Source organism: Myxine glutinosa, chromosome 4 (genome assembly GCF_964187855.1).
Source record: "Myxine glutinosa chromosome 4, kmMyxGlut1.1, whole genome shotgun sequence".
NCBI classification, from domain to species: domain Eukaryota; kingdom Metazoa; phylum Chordata; class Myxini; order Myxiniformes; family Myxinidae; genus Myxine; species Myxine glutinosa.
In genome coordinates, this window is record NC_136264.1 from 181309602 (window position 1) to 181325664 (window position 16063).

The 16063-nt window shown below is 45.2% G+C and overlaps 1 long non-coding RNA gene across 1 annotated transcript in view; it reads right to left on the bottom strand.

Annotated features, from left to right (window-relative positions):
• LOC137416736 (uncharacterized) overlaps positions 1–11218 on the bottom strand; it is a 71246-nt gene extending 60028 nt beyond the window's left edge. The window contains exon 1 of the long non-coding RNA XR_010982329.1: positions 11143–11218. This is a non-coding gene — a long non-coding RNA (uncharacterized LOC137416736). The remainder of the gene's footprint in view (positions 1–11142) is intronic.
• Positions 11219–16063: the final 4845 nt, after the last annotated feature.

A 16063-nucleotide genomic window follows, 5' to 3' on the forward strand; every position in this document is an offset into this window, starting at 1 on the left:
CAGCCAGTGGAAATGTATCAGAGAGTCAGAAGCTCTTGGAGCAGTTCCAAATGTCCTCTTCAAAGCTAATCGATGATCTGAAGACTTTCATCAAGACAAGATCATCCACAAATGAGAACTTACAATTCTGGTGTCAGTTCCTGAAACGACATGAAATAGCTCTTGATCTGTTGCGAGCTGACCGAGAAGGATTATGGGAGTTACATCTTGATGCAATGCAACATGCCCTCTATGAGGTTGCTGCTTGGGACTCAACTAATTACCTTCGCTGGGGCACAGTGTACCTAGAAGATGCAAGGAGTCTGCCTGAAACAGCACCATCTGTCTTCAGGAACTTCTCTGAGGGTCATTCCTTCTCAATTAAGGACAAGCCTGGTCGCTTCACAGTAGTTGGCGGTGATCAGAAGCTTGAGCAGACTATCAACCTCTCATCAAATCACAGTGATGGTAAATAATCATTGATTTAGAGTCATTTCAAGTTTAGCCGTTAGGTTTTGGTGGCCATTTTGGACGTCATTGTGGATTTTTAGGTTACATGATAATTGATAACTCAACCAAATGAACCACTGTATTATTATACTCTTATCATTGGATTCCTTGGCCTTAAATGCATGAGTACAACAACAAACATCAGGCGTCTATGTGTTTTGATGACTGATATATGGACAACTGCGATTTTGAATGGTGGCCATTTTGAAATTCAAGATGGCTGCCCCAAACGAAGGAGCCAATGTAATTGTTATTGGTCTTATTGAGTTCCTTGACCCTGAAAACATAGGTTTAGGCACCAATATCATGTCTCTATGATTCTCACAGACCAAGATATGGTCAAAAGTAATACTAATGGCGGCCATTTTGAAAAGCGCCCTCTGTAGCAAAATCTATACAGATTTGGGCTTGTCACCCAAATTTTTTTTGAAAGGTCTTGGTATGTACAACAATAAAATCATGCATGACTTTGTACTTTTGCGATGGCCACGAACTCCCCCCAAGAGCCAGGAGTATAAGGTCCCATTGCACTTTCACTTTTTTCTTTTATATACAAGATCAAGGCTCGTGTAAGAGCTAACATTAATCACAAATAAACATAAACAGACACGTAAAACATATAATAAAGGGCGTGGGAGACAAGATGGGGAGAGAGAGGGAAGCACACAAGTACAACATTTGAGAACAGCGACATCGGGATATCTGTAGGAGGGAGCGGGCATGGGGGTTAGGGGACAGGAAGGGGAGGAGGTGGGAGAAATAAAAACAAATTGACACTGCTAGGACTTCCAGGAAAGAAGTCGGTATTTCAAAAAAGTGGATCTGGGGTGAATTTATGGGTGTAAAAAAGATCAAGGTTTTGGATGGGGGGGGGGGGGGGGGGGGAGATAAGAGATGGTGGTGAACAGCTGTTTTAAAGACCTGGAGGGAGGAGTGGCATTGAAGAGAGTGAGGGAGTTTGTTACAGAGGTGGGAGAAAAGAGGAATTAAAGAGTGAAGGTGAGCAGAGAGTTTTGATTTTGGCAGTTTCACCAGTAGAGGGTTGCTGGCAGATCTTGTGTGACCTGAAGGAATAATTGGGGGACAGAGCACAGACAGAGCTGAGGGAGCTAGGCCGGAGAGGAATCGATATAAGACAGAAAGACCACCAAGCCTACTGCAGTGAGCGAGTGAGAGGCCCACAGAGTCAGCTTCATCACGGGAGATTCCAATGATTCTGAAAGGTTTGGTTTCAACAGCGTGAAGCCGAGCTAGGTGTGAGGCAGGAGCACCAGCCCAGAGGGGAGAGCATTATTCCATTCAGCTGTGGATGAAAGCTTTGTATGTGTTGAGGAGCTCAGGTGTGCCAAGGAAGGACTTCGCATGACGGAGGATGCCCAGTCGGTGTCTGGCTTAGTAGGCCAGCTTGGAAATGTGATTTTCCCAGGAAAGATCATAGCAGATAGTGAGACCCAAAAGGTTGAGTGACAGAACTTAATGGAAAGGATTGTTGAGAAAGTAATAATAATAATAATTCATTTATTTTGTATAGCGCTTTTCCAGAAGCCCAAAGGCGCTTTGACAGAGTGGCAAACATAATGCATAACAATACATGAAAACAACAATTGCAAAAAGACAAGAATCAATAGGGAAATATTTAAAGCAAAAGGAGGGAGAAGGAGAAGAGATAGTCAGGGGTTAAATGCTGTGGGTTGAATGTTGAATGCAGTGTTGAACAGGTGGGTCTTTAGTGATGTTTTGAATGTGGTGAGTGAGGAGGAGTCTCTGATGGTGTGAGGTAGTGAGTTCCAGAGGGTGGGAGCAGCGATGGAGAAGGCCCTGTCCCCCCAGGATCTGAATTTGGTCCGGATGGAGGGGGTCAGGAGGTTGGTACCAGCAGAGCGGAGGTTGCGGGTGGGAGTGTGTCTGGAGAGGAGGTCAGCCAGGTAGGATGGGGCCAGGTTATGGAGGGCTTTGTATGTCAAGAGGAGGATTTTGTACTGGATTCTCTGGGGGATGGGGAGCCAGTGAAGCTTGTAAAGGACGGGGGTGATGTGGTCACGGGTCCGGGAATGGGTGAGTAGACGGGCAGCGGAGTTCTGAATGTATTGGAGTTTATTGGTGATTTTTGAGGGTGAACCACAGAGGAGGCTATTGCAGTAGTCCAGACGGGAGGTGATGAAGGCGTGGATGAGGGTTTCTGCAGCCGTGGAGGAGAGGGATGAGCGGAGACGGGCAATGTTTTTCAGGTGAAAGAAGGCTGACTTTGTGATCTGTTTAGTGTATTTGTCGAAGGAAAGGGTTTGGTCAAAGATGACGCCAAGATTCCGGATGTGAGGGGAGGTGGATACTGGGATACCGTCGATGTTGAGGGCAAAGTTATGGGTGGATTTTGTGAGCGTTTTTGGGCCAATGATGATTATTTCAGATTTATCACAGTTAAGCTTGAGGAAGTTGATTTGAAGCCAGGATTTTATTTCAGTGATGCAGTTTGTCAGGATAGAGTGGGTGTCGGTGGAGACGGACTTGGTGGAGATGAAAAGCTGGATGTCATCGGCGAAGCAGTGGAATTGGAGACCATGACGGCGGATTAAGTGACCGAGCGGGGACAGGTAAAGGATGAAGAGGAGGGGGCCAAGAACTGAACCTTGGGGGACACCTTGGGGGAGGGGAGCAGTGGGGGATTTGCAGTTATTGATGGAGATGAACTGGCATCTGTCAGAGAGGTATGATTTAATCCAAGAGAGGGCAGTGCCGGTAACGTTAAAGGTGGATTCAAGTCGGGTGAGGAGGATAGTGTGATCGATGGTGTCAAAGGCAGCGCTGAGGTCGAGGAGGACGAGAATGTTGAGGTTGCCAGCGTCAGAGGAGAGGAGAAGGTCATTGGTGATTTTGAGGAGAGCAGTTTCAGTACTGTGGTTGGACCGGAATCCGGATTGGAATGTTTCATACAGGTTATTGGCAGAGAGATGATGTTTGAGTTGAGTGGCTACAGCGCGTTCCAAAACTTTTGACAGAAAGGGTAGGTTGGAGATGGGTCTGAAGTTGTTTAGGGTGTCAGGGTTTAGACCAGGTTTTTTTAGAATGGGGGTAACAGCAGCAATTTTGAGGGAAGGTGGGACGATGCCTGTAGACAGGGAGGAGTTTATTGTTGCAATGATCAGTGGAGAGAGAGCAGGGAGGGAGGCTTTGACAAAGCTGGAGGGGATGGGGTCAAGAGTGCAGGTGGCAGTTTTCATTCCTATGAGGAGTTCAGAGAGGTCAGTAGGGGAGATTGGGGAGAACCGAGACAGGGGATGGCAGGACAAGGGGGGGCAGGTGGTTGGAGGGGGAGCGGGTGCGGCGGTGGTCAAGCTGTTGTAGATGTTGTCAATTTTGCGTTGGAAGAAAGAGAGGAAGGAGATGCAGTTGTCTACTGTGAATGACTGGGTGGTGGTGTTCAGGGGGCGGAGGAGTTTGTTTATTGTCGAGAAGAGTGCTTTTGGGTTTCCGGAGCCAGAGTGGATAATTTGAGAGTAGTAGGCAGAGTGGGCGCGGGAGAGGGCATCTTTGTAGTGTTGTAGGTGGTCCTTGTAGGTTTGGGAGTGAACTGTGAGACCCGTTTTATTGCGGAGTCTTTCAAGTTGGCGAGCACGAGTTTTCATCAGGTGGAGTTCAGGGGTAAACCAGGGAGCAGAATGGGTGAAAGAAACTGTTTTGGTTTTTACAGGCGCAAGCTGGTCAAGGCAGGAGGAGAGAGTGTGGTTGTAGTAGTCAGTGAGGTCGGAAGGGGTGTGGAGGTCAATGAAGGGAGAAGTGGACATTTTTTCAGAGAGGGTGGATGAGAATGAGGTAGGTGAAAGAGCGTTTAGCTTACGGAAGTTGATTGTGCGATAATGCCTTGGTGTTGGGGCGGGGATGTTGATGGTCAGAGTGATGGCTAAGTGGTCAGAGAGGGTGAGGTCGGAGCCATAGAGATGGTGCAAATTTAATCCAGTGGAGCAGACAAGGTCCAAAATGTGACCACGGATATGGGTAGTAAAGTCGACATGTTGAGTGAGGTTAAAGCAGGTGAGTAAATCAGTGAAGTCAGTGGTTATTGTGGAGTCAGTGGAGTCCATGTGGATATTGAAATCACCAAGGAGGAGGATTGAGGGGGAGAGGGAACATAGCTGGGTCAGAAAGTAGGAGAAGTCAGACAGGAATGATGGGTGTGGTTTGGGAGGGCGGTAGACGACAGCCATGACTGACTGCGTGCGACCAGAGAGTTTTAAAGCCAGGTGTTCAAATGATGGAGCAGATGAGATGGAGATGAGGTTGGTCTTGATGTCTTGACGGTGGATAACGGCAATTCAACCACCTCGGCCCTCCGAGCGTGGTTTATTGACGTAGGAATATCCATTGGGTGTGGTGAGGTTAAGTGTGTAGTAGTCCAGAGGTTGTTGCCAGGTTTCGGTGAGACAGAGAAAGTCCAGTTTGTTATCCAGGATGTATTCGTTCAGGATGAGGCATTTGTTGTTGAGGGACCGGGTGTTGAACAGGGTGAGCTTGATGTTGTTTTGAACAGCAGGGATGAATTCAGGTGATTTAGCCAGGGTTCGTAGGCAGGAGGTGCGATCGTGTGCGTTGCTGTGACCAGGTGCGCTGGGACGAAGAGTGAGAGTGCGCTGAGCCGACCAGAGGACGGGGATGGAGTGACCTGATTGCAAATAAACAAACTTACGACCGGAGCCACGGTGAATGTACCTGGGTCGTCGGAGGAGTCCATTTGATTTAATGGCAGAGATGCATGATGGGGTGGAGCGGGTACCGAGCAGAAGAAGCCCTGCGGCGGAGTACCTCAGAGCCATGCCAGGCAGGAGCGAAGGGACGAGTACGAGGCCAAGGTCGAGGAGGCAAAGCGGCAAACGCAGCGGCAAACGACTGCAGCCGCTAATCAAGACCACAGCGGCAAACAGCCACCGCCGCAAACAACGGGAGCGGGCCTGAGGAAACAGTGGAGGAGCCGGGCAGGCGAAGACAGGAGCAGAGCCGTGACCGAGCAGAGGGCAGACCCAACGGTCAAAAATCCGCCATGACCACCAGAAAAGCAAACTATGTACAATGGCCCAGTCGGAGAAGCGGCGAACAAGTAACGCCAGCGTCCTCTCCAGACCGGACCGGAAGCGGAAGAGTAGATGGGTAGAAAGTAGATGGGAGGATGGTCCAGACGGTATTTTCGGATAGACACAGTGAGCGTGTGAGATTTGTTAGGATTGAAAGACATGTTGCACTTGTTTGACCAGTCTGTGATTTTGTCCAGGTCTGCAGAGAGTGAGGAGGCTGCTGCCTGCCGATCTGAGGGATGAGGTATGGAGCGGCAGAGAGTGGAGTCATCAGCAAAGAGATAGAGAAGATTTTCCAGATAGTTGGAGATATTATTAATGAAGACCAGAAAAAGCACATGGCCCAGAACACTGCCTTGAGGAACTCCAGCCTGAACAGGAAGGGCGAAATGAGAGAAATCCATTCAGGGCCACATGTTGACTGCAGCCAGAGAGGATGTCTGCAAGCAATGCATGGAGATTTCCATGGATACCATAGGAGGAGAGTTTGGTGAGCAGAGCGGGGTGCCAGACCGTATCAAAGGCATGTGATATGTCAAGGGAGACAGCTCTGATTTCCTGTTTGGCATTGAGGACCTCCGTCCATTGTTGAGACAGCAGAAGCAGCATGTCCAGAGTATAACGATCTTGTCTGAATCCAAATTGATGATGAGAGATCAAGCCATTGGAGAACAGGAAGGATTTGATATCCGAAGCAATAATGGATTCCATGACTTTGCTGATAATTGGGAGCAGGCTGATTGGCCTGTAGTTGCAAGGATCTGTTTTTGCACCTTTCTTATGTAAAGTGGTAATGTTTGCTGATTTCCAAGCTGATGGCAGATGAGCTAGAGCAAAAGAGAGGGTGAAGAAATCAGAGAGAGGATGTGAAAGAGCGGTAGGGCAGAATTATAGGACTCGTGGGCTGATGCCGTCTGGGCCAGTTGCAGAATCAGAGTCAAGGTTTGATAGAAACTTCTCCAACTTGTCAGGAGAGAAGGACACCGAGTCCAGGAGCAGCTGGGTATGACTGGGTAAGGTGGGTAACTGGGTAACTTTGTCGACTTCCAAGCAACCTTTGACTCAATGTGGATGAAGGCCCTGTGGAAAACGATGAAGAAAATTGGTGTTCATCCGAAAATTATTTCAACAATAAAAACATGTCTGAGTCTACACAATGTGCAGTCCTCATTGGAGGATAACTGGTAGAATGGTTTCAAGATGTTGGAGTTAGACATGGATGTATCATTTCCCCAACCCTGAAAAACATATTTCTTAAAATTGTCATGAAAGACCTGAAAAGTCTAGATTGAGGAATTCGGCTGACTGACAAAAATGTTGAAGGATATCAGATATCTGGATGATAGGGCAATTGTGTCTGCTGTATTCGACAAATTACAGTCGGCAAAGGAAGAGCTGGAGAAAGCCTGAAATAAGTGGAGATTGAGGATGAATTCTGAAAATGCAAATTGATGACCCCAGCCAACAACAGAAATATCATAATTGACGGCCATAATGTGGAACATGTAAGAAATTCTGAGCTTTTCGGGAGTAAAGCCCCAAACTGTGCAACGGATCTTCAGCATAGAGTGTCCCTGGCAGGACAGGCATTTGGTAGATTAGAGATAAAATTTGGAATTTGTCGTATGTGTCGAGAGGCTGAAAGTGAGATTGTACAAGGCCCTCATTTTGTTGACCTCCATCTATGGATCAGAAGCTTGGACTCTTAGAAAAGAAGAGAAGAGGATACTCCTCGTTTTCGAGATGAAGTGTTTGAGGTCCATTCTGGGAGTTACGAGACGGCAGAGGATAAGAAATCTAGATGTGCGCAACATACTCAATGTAGCAAAAACGAATGAAGATGTCATATTGTCAAGATGCTTGAGTTGGTTTGGTCACATGGTAACAAGTCAGGATGACTCAAACCTACAAAGGGTATACAAGACTGAATTCAGCAACCGGAGATTCAGGGGGAGGCCACTGAAAAGATGAACCGACGATATTATAAAACTATCGATATTACAACTATCGATATTACAATTACCTGCTGCCCAGATTGTCAGGAAAGCACAGTCACGATCAGAGTGCCAATCGGCCCCCATGGACTGGCCCCTTCCCTCTTGTCTCTGTTCTCTCTCTCTCTCTTTCTTTTTCTCACTCTCTCACTCTCTCTCTCTCTCTCTGTCAGGAAAGCACAGTCTCTTAATAATATCTTTCTTATCCGTGATACCATTCGGTTTTGTAACAATTTTAATATGAATGTTGGTCTGTTTTTCATTGACCAAGGAAAAGCCTTTGACTGTATTGACCACATGTACCTTTTTAGAGAATTTTGGGTTTGGACCTATTTTTATCTCGTACGTTAAACTTTTGTATTGTAATATATCCAGTGTTCTTAAAATGAATCAAGTATTGTGTAGCCCCATTGCTGTACAACGGGGAGTACAGCAAGGTTGCCCGCTATCTGGACTTTTATACTCTCTTGCCATCGAACCTCTTCTGCTCCAATTACGTATGCACATTTCTGGCTTCACTGGATCAATTCTTACCACACCGCTAAAAGTCTCTGCCTATGCAGATGATGTCTGTATTTATATAACAAATAGTGCTGACGTCACTGCGGTGGCTCAGGCACTAAAGACATATTGTCAGGCTTGTTCAGGCCAGGTAAACTGGAAGAAGAGTGAAGCCCTTTGGATAGGACCTGGAGATTGCCCGCCAATTGTCCTACCAGGAGGAGTGAACTGGCAGAAAAGTGGCATTAAATACCTCGGTATTTTCCTAGGAGACAACACCTTTGAGCAGCAGAACTGGGTGGGATTACCGGACAAGGTAATGGCAAAACTGGCCCGCTGGAAAGGACTTCTTTCTCAACTTTCGTACCGCGGAAGAACTCTCGTCATTAACAATCTTGTCGCCTCTATGCTATGGCATAAGATGATATGCCTACAACCACCCGAGAGCCTTCTTATTACACTGCAAAAGAGCATTGTCGACTTTTTCTGGAGCGGGAAACACTGGCTCCAACCCCCTGTGGCATACTTACCACTCACTGAAGGTGGCCAAGGTCTTATTGTTATCCGCAGCCAGATTATGGTCTTCCGGCTTCATATCGTGCGCCAACTTGTATATGGAGATGAAGCTCTACTCTGGAGGCCTCTGGCTAACTGCATATTGCAACTTACATGCAAGCTGGGTTACGACCGAGAACTTTTCTTGATGAACCCTCATCAAATCGATTCATCCTTGCTGCCCACCTTTTACCAAGGGGTGATGAACGCCTGGCAAGCCCTGTCCTTTTCCCGTGAAATGGCAACATACAACATGGAAATGTTGTTGAATGAGCCCCTATGCTACAACCCCTTCCTGGAAAACAGCTTGAATAATAGGGGACTCGTTCAACGTTTTGTTGATGCCAAGCTGCTGCGAGTGAAAGACCTCATGACAGAGTCTGGGAGCTGCCGGCTGAGTGCTGCCGCTGTGGCACAAAAAACCGGAATAAAATCTGTCAGGATCATCTCTCGGTTCCTTCAAGGGATATCCACAACGTATCGTAATACCTGCGAGGAACTTGGCCCTTCCCCCGAGGAAACAGCGGGTGACTTCCCCAAACTCCTAGTCTTCAGCCCGCCACTTAATCTGTCCCCTGGCCTGAACAGCCCTGATGATACTGCATTATCCCTTCCCGCCTTTCCAAAGAAAACTCTGTACAACGCGTACGTTAAAATTTTATACGCAAAAACATTTTCTGGGCACCCGAGGCTTCGATGGCGGGATGTTTTACCCCCAATACCCCCCAAATGCCCCAATTGGCGAAGTTTTTATCTCTTGCCTACTCCAAAGTATGTTGGAGATATTCAATGGAAACTTGTACACTGGATTTTACCTTATAATGTTTTACTGAACCGGTTTTCTACTGCTAACTCTAATCTATGCCCTTTCTGTGCATCCATTGAAACCCTACCGCATATATACCTGGAGTGTGAACGATTGCAACCTCTTTTTACATTCCTTCAGGAACGCTTTGTGAAGCTTGGTTCCCTCTTCAATCACAATGTTTTTATTTATGGTGTTTTAGGACCGTCTTCCCTTAGGAATGTGGTTTTAATGAATTTTTTAATTGGCCAGGCCAAGTTTGCAATTTATAAATCCAGGAAGAAAAAAATGGGAAACGCTTCTGACTCGTCATGTGATGTACTGCTCACCCTTAAGGCTCTTGTAAATGCAAGACTAAAGCTAGAGTACCGGTTTTTTTAAATGAACAAGAATTTAACATGTTTTAAAGAAAAGTGGGTTTTTAATGTCATATGCACACTTGATGATGATGATTTGATAACTTTTCCTTGAGACCATTTTTATTGTGTTTTGTTTCTTTATGACTGAACATAACTGATTTTTTGTACTCTTGTAATAAAAGGAAGAAACAGTCAGTCTCTCTTTCTTTCAGGCCACCACGCTTTCTGCACGGTTAAGTTCTCAACATTTATTTTTTCACTTTCCTTGCTCATATCATTGAATGTCTGATCTTCATAAGTACGGATCGCTGTCTCCATCGCTTTTGTATTAATTGCGTGTTATGAATTTGTGGAGAATTTCCTTCGGTGAAAATGTAGTTTTTCTTCCCGATGGCCTCTCATACCCTCATTCAACTCCAATTCAATTTCTGTTTTCACTTATGGTTGTCGCTAAATTAGATTGAGGCTCGGTGAAAAAAAAAATATTCGGTTCAAATCCGTTTCGTTTTTAGTAATTTACGACGCGGAGTGAGTGATCTTACATGGTACATGTTATTGACCTGTGTTCTGCTCATAAAGGTGTCTAAATAAAAATTTGTTTGAAGTTGAGCATATCATCACATACCTGAAGTTATAAGCTGTTGGATGATATAAGAATTGTAGAAATCGCATTTTATGATTTTGTCAAGGATTTTCTTTGTTGAAAACGTGTTTTTTGCTTTGAGCAGCCTCACACATTCATTTATCTCTGATTTGAATTCTGTTTTCATTTTTGGTAACCCAACAGTCTTCTTCGGATAGATAAACCCTCGGTGAAAACAAATTGTGTGAAAATCTGTTCACTTTTGATTGATTTACCACATTGAGTGACTTTTCATGGTGCAATGCTTAAATGTTCCTCGTGCTCTTCATATAGGCCCTGCCTCTTACCCTCCCTCCTTCCCCATCCCTCTTTCCCCCACCCGTCGTCCCCTATCGCTCTGCCTCCTCTCTCCTTCCCCTCCCTCTCACGATCCCCTTTTCTCTCCCCCTCCCCACTCCTTTCACTCCCCAACCCCTCTCGCCTCCCCACCTCATTCCTCCTCTCTTCTCCCCTTCTCCCTCACCTTTCCCCCCCCCCCCCCCATCCCGCCCCTCGTAAATCTGGCCGGTTAAGCGCTGTACGAAATCAGTGAAAAGAAGTATTAAAGCTAAAATATGCAATCGTCATCAATCATCTGATCCATCCCTCAGGTCCTTTACATTCTGTTCAGGTGTCATGTGTTGTCCCATTTATTCCTTCCTTGTGAAACCCCAAAAATTCCAGCATTTGAAGAGTTTCATAAGGTTGGGTTAGGCTTTCTGCATCACCCACAAAATCCAAGCTTACTGCTCACCTCCACTCCTCTGTTCTTCTCTTTTGCTTGCAGGACCTTCTTCCTCAGTTTGTACAATCTCTCCACTCTCCCCAAGGCTTCAGTTACCTGTAGTGCACTACCAGCGTACTTATATCGCTGTACTTCATCCCAACCCATGATGTTTTTCTCCACCCTCATTTTACCCTCCCCTTCAAATTTTAATTTTCTGTTTTATTATTTTCTCTCTGACTTCTATTCGCTCATCCTTGTCTTGTCATACTCCTCTGGAGTCAGTGCATCGCCTTGTCAGTGGGACAAGAACCCTGAGTGAGATATGTAGGCTAAACAGATATTCAGGAATATTTTATGTAGAACGCCATGATGGCAAAATATTTTTGGGAGTCGATGTAATTTGAAAAGCAAGCCTTGCATTTCATGTAATAAAACAAACGCAGCTCAACACGGGTTTTTCATTGCTGTGTTCAAAGCATGGGGAGGCATCGCGTAGTCCAACGAATGGTACACAAGATGCATGTTGCAAAACGTACTGAATAAACTGACTTCAAACTTGTTCAAAACGGGTAGCACATGTTTGAGAAAGGAATGAAGGGATAATTTGACTAAAGCTAGCCCCAATCTATCATAAATGGATGAGGTGTGTGTGTGTGTGTGTGTGTGTGTGTGTGTGTGTGTGTGTGTGTGTGTGTCACACTTTTTGTGTCTATTAATTACGTGCTATTGAAATGTACCTTTTAACCCTTCAGATTGATGAGACCCCTAAGACCTTGGAAGACCCTTCAGCACTTGAGACACAAAAGACCCCAAGGACCCAAAAAGTCCTTGATAACCCAAAATACCGTATAGCCCCCCCAAGGACACAAAAGACCCAGATGGGCCAAAAGTCCCCGATGACCCAAAAGACCCAGAGGACCTAAAAGACCCCCTGAGTCCGGCAGGCAGGTATGCTACAAGGCTGCGAAGTGCAATGAAAATTTGGTACAATGGACCAACCAGTAACATAAAATCCTGGTAACATAAAATAACAGGTGTTGGAAAATAATGGTTTTGGAAACCGCCCCCGTGTGTGTGCACATCCAAGCAAGTCGGTTCCCAAGTCAGTTTATGTCATTACTTCCGCCACCGAAAGAGGATGGAGGTTATATTTTTTTTACCCCTCTCTGTTTGTTTTTTACGTGTAAAATGGAAGATTTTTCAAGTATATTGGTCGGTTGCGTGTTATTACCCTGCGCTCACGAAGCGAAATGCAGGGTTAAGCATTCGGTTACGTACGTACGTGCATGCGTGCATTTTAAAAATTCCTTTTCTTGGCAACCGTTGGTCCGATTGACATGAAATTCTCACCATAGGAGGGCCTCCTCCTGTAGAATATTTAAGTGAATATTATGACGTCACAGGCCACGTGGTATGGGCGCTATCTTGGAAAAAACAAAAAACCTTGCACCTCCACATCTCAAAAGCCGCTGCACAGAAATAATGGAGACAGGTCTCATTGCAAAGAACTCTCCATGCGGAATAACATATGTGAACTCGATGGTATTCATAGAATACTTACTCTACACAGTCAACTTGGTGTGAGCCAACTCTTCTATTTTTGAACGTTTCTTTTTTTTTGATCAAATATGGCTGCTAAACCACGTGAGCGATGACAACATAAATTTATATTCTCTAAATAATTGTTGCATAGATCATGCTCAATAAATTTCAAACTGATCAGACTAAGCGTTGTCCCTGTGGAATTATGACGTCATAATTATGGCACTAATGACGTCATCGTTAACAACACCTATTCCCCATATGGAGTTATTTAAAATGAGCCACGTTTCAATTTTTAAAATGCTGACATGGCACACACTTTACTTCACTGAAATGCAGACGCAAATGTGATATTCCCATCCAAAATCGTCGGATTTTTGCCAAATCTGTTTTGGCCGTGTTAAGATACCGCAGTGATTGACAAATCTGAAATCAGAATTTTATTTGAGGTCAAAATGACCGCGTGAGGTCACTTCGTACTTTGCCTGCTCGTGATGTGCAATGCGCTAATTTTTTTTAATTTTTTTTAATTTTGTTTTTTTTGTGTACAGAGTCGAGGCTCGTGAAAGAGCTAACATTTATCAAACAAACAAATCAAACAAACAAGCAAACAAAGTATATAAAAAGGGGAGCGGTCGACAAGATGGGGAGAGAAGGGGAGGAAGCACACAAACACAACATTTGAGAGCAGGGACATTAGGAGATGTTTTTGGAAGAAGAGGGCCTGGGGGGAGGCAGGATAGGTATAAAACGCAAGGACACCAAGGACTTCCAGGAAAGAAGTCAAAAGTCACCTCAAAAAAGTGGATTTGGGGTGAAATTAGCGGGGGTAGAAAAGATCAAGGTTTTGGATTGGGGAAGATAAGAGATGGTGGTTAACAGCCGTTTTAAAGACCTGGAGGGAGGAGTGGGATTGAAGAGAGTGAGAACGTTTGTTCCAGAGGCGGGAGAAAAGAGGAATGAAGGAGTGAAGGTGAGCAGAGAGTCTTGATTTTGGCAGTTTAACCATAAGAGGGTTGCAGGCAGATCTTGTGCGACCTGCAGGAATATTTCGGGGACAGAGCCCAGAGAGAGCTGGGGGAGCAAGGCCGGAGAGGAGTCGGTAGAAGACGGAAAGACCACCAACCTGCCTGCGGTGATTTAGTGAAAGGCCCTCGGAGATAGCATCATCGTGGGAGATTCCAATGATTCTGAACGCTTTGGTTTCAACAGCGTGAAGACGAGCTAGGTGTGAGGCAGGAGCACCAACCCAGAGGGGAGAGCAGTACTCCATTGAGCTGCGGATGAAAGCCTTGTATGTGGTGAGGAGCTCAGGTGTGCCAAGGAAGGACTTCGCACGACGGAGGATGCCCAGTCGGCGACTGGCTTTGGAGGCCAGCTTGGAAATGTGGTTTTCCCAGGAAAGATCATGGCAGATAGTGAGACCCAAAAGCTTGAGTGACGCTTGAATTACTTGAGTGAGTAATTAATTCCATGCCCACTCTTGAGGACTCTTCTTCTTCATGCAATAACAACTTCTAGCTTCCAGACCGTATATCCAATCATCTGGAAATTTGGCACATGTGTTACACTTCATGACCTCTACTATAATATGAAGTTTCACGTCGATCAATGAAGCGGTTCAAGAGATATAAAAAACAATTTTCGTTTAATTACTCATATCTGCCAAACCACGTGACCTATCACAAATTCCAAAATGACGTTTTACTGGACTGATATGCTGAACACATCTGAAGTTTCCCCTCGATAGGATCAAAAATGAGGGAGGAGCTATGTTTTAAATGTTTATGCTTAAAAACATCATAACTCCGAAACCATGTGATGCATGACGTCATGCTCGCTGACTTTTTTGTTCGACATGGGTATGCGATTCTGCCTGCAACGTTTGGCCTCGATCTGTTCAGTCGTTTAGGAGAAAATTGGATTTTCGTGGTTTTTCACTCAGAACAATATGGCGTCCGAACCACGTGACCTACAACGTCATTATAATTTTATTTCTGCATCAATTTATACCGAGAAGATGCTCAAGAAATTTCATCCTGATTGGATAACGTTTTTTACTTGTCGAATTATAACGTCATAATGGCGGCACCTGTGACGCCATCATTCACATATGTTATTCCGCCTGGAGAGTTCTTTGCAATGAGACCTGTCTCACTTATTTCTGTGCAGTGGTTTTTGAGATATAGAGGTGCAATTTTTTTGGGGGGTTTTCAAGATGGCGCCCGGAACCACGTTACCTGTGACGTCATAATATTCACTAAAATATTCTGCAGGAGGAGGCCCTCCTATGGTGAAAATTTCCTGTCAATCAGACCAACAGTTGCTGAGAAAATGATTTTTTTTAAAATGCAGACACGCACGTACATATGTACGACGTACGCACATACGACCTATAGACGGACCCGAATGCTTAACCCTGCCTTTTGCTTTGAGTGCAGGGTAATTATGATGACGTCGTAGGTCACGTGGTTCGGACGCCATATTGTTTTGAGTGAAAAGCCTGAAAAACCACTAAAATCCAATTTTCTCCTAAACGACTGAACAGATCGAGACCAAACTTTGCAGGCAGAATTGCATACCCATGACGAACAAAAAAAGTCAGCGAGCATGACGTCATGCATCACATGGTTTCAGAGTTATGACCTTTTTAAGCATAAACCTTTAAAACCAAGCTCCTCCCTCATTTTTGATTTTATCGAGGGGAAACTTCACAGTTGTATTCACCATATCAGTCGACTAAAATGTCCTTTTGGAGTTTTCGATAGGTAAAGCAGTTTAGCAGATATAAATAATTAAACGAAAATATTTTTTTAAATTATAACTCTTGAACCGCTTCATTGATCGACGTGAAACTTTACATTATAGTACAAGTAATGAATTGTACCAAGTGTGCAAAATTTCAAGATGATTGGATGTACGTTCTGGAAGCTAGAAGTTGTTATTGCGTGAAGAAGAAGAGTCCTCTAGCTTAGGCATGGAATTAATTATCACACTGCACATGACGAGCAGGCAAAGTACGGAGCCGGCAAAGTACCCTCCTAGTACCGCAGTGTTCTTTTGAACCTGCTCCACTAGTTCTTTTTGTCCCTCCGTCAGCTGTTCCACCTCCTCCGTCAGATCTTCTATTCCCCCCTGTAACCTAGCCGTATTATTTCTCACCTCTTTCTCCATACGCTTCTCACCTCGCTTTACCTCCTCGCGTGGCCCCGAGACCTCCTCACCCACACCTCGTCGTATCTCCTCTTTCATCTCCTCCATCTCCTTTGTAGATGCCACCCTCATCTGTCCCAATTCATCCCTCTGAGCATCCAATTTGGTTTCTACCCCGATTTTTACCTCCTCTATCTGCTCTCCCATTTGTTTAATTTCTCGGGCGGATTGCTCCCCTATCTCCCGCAATTTG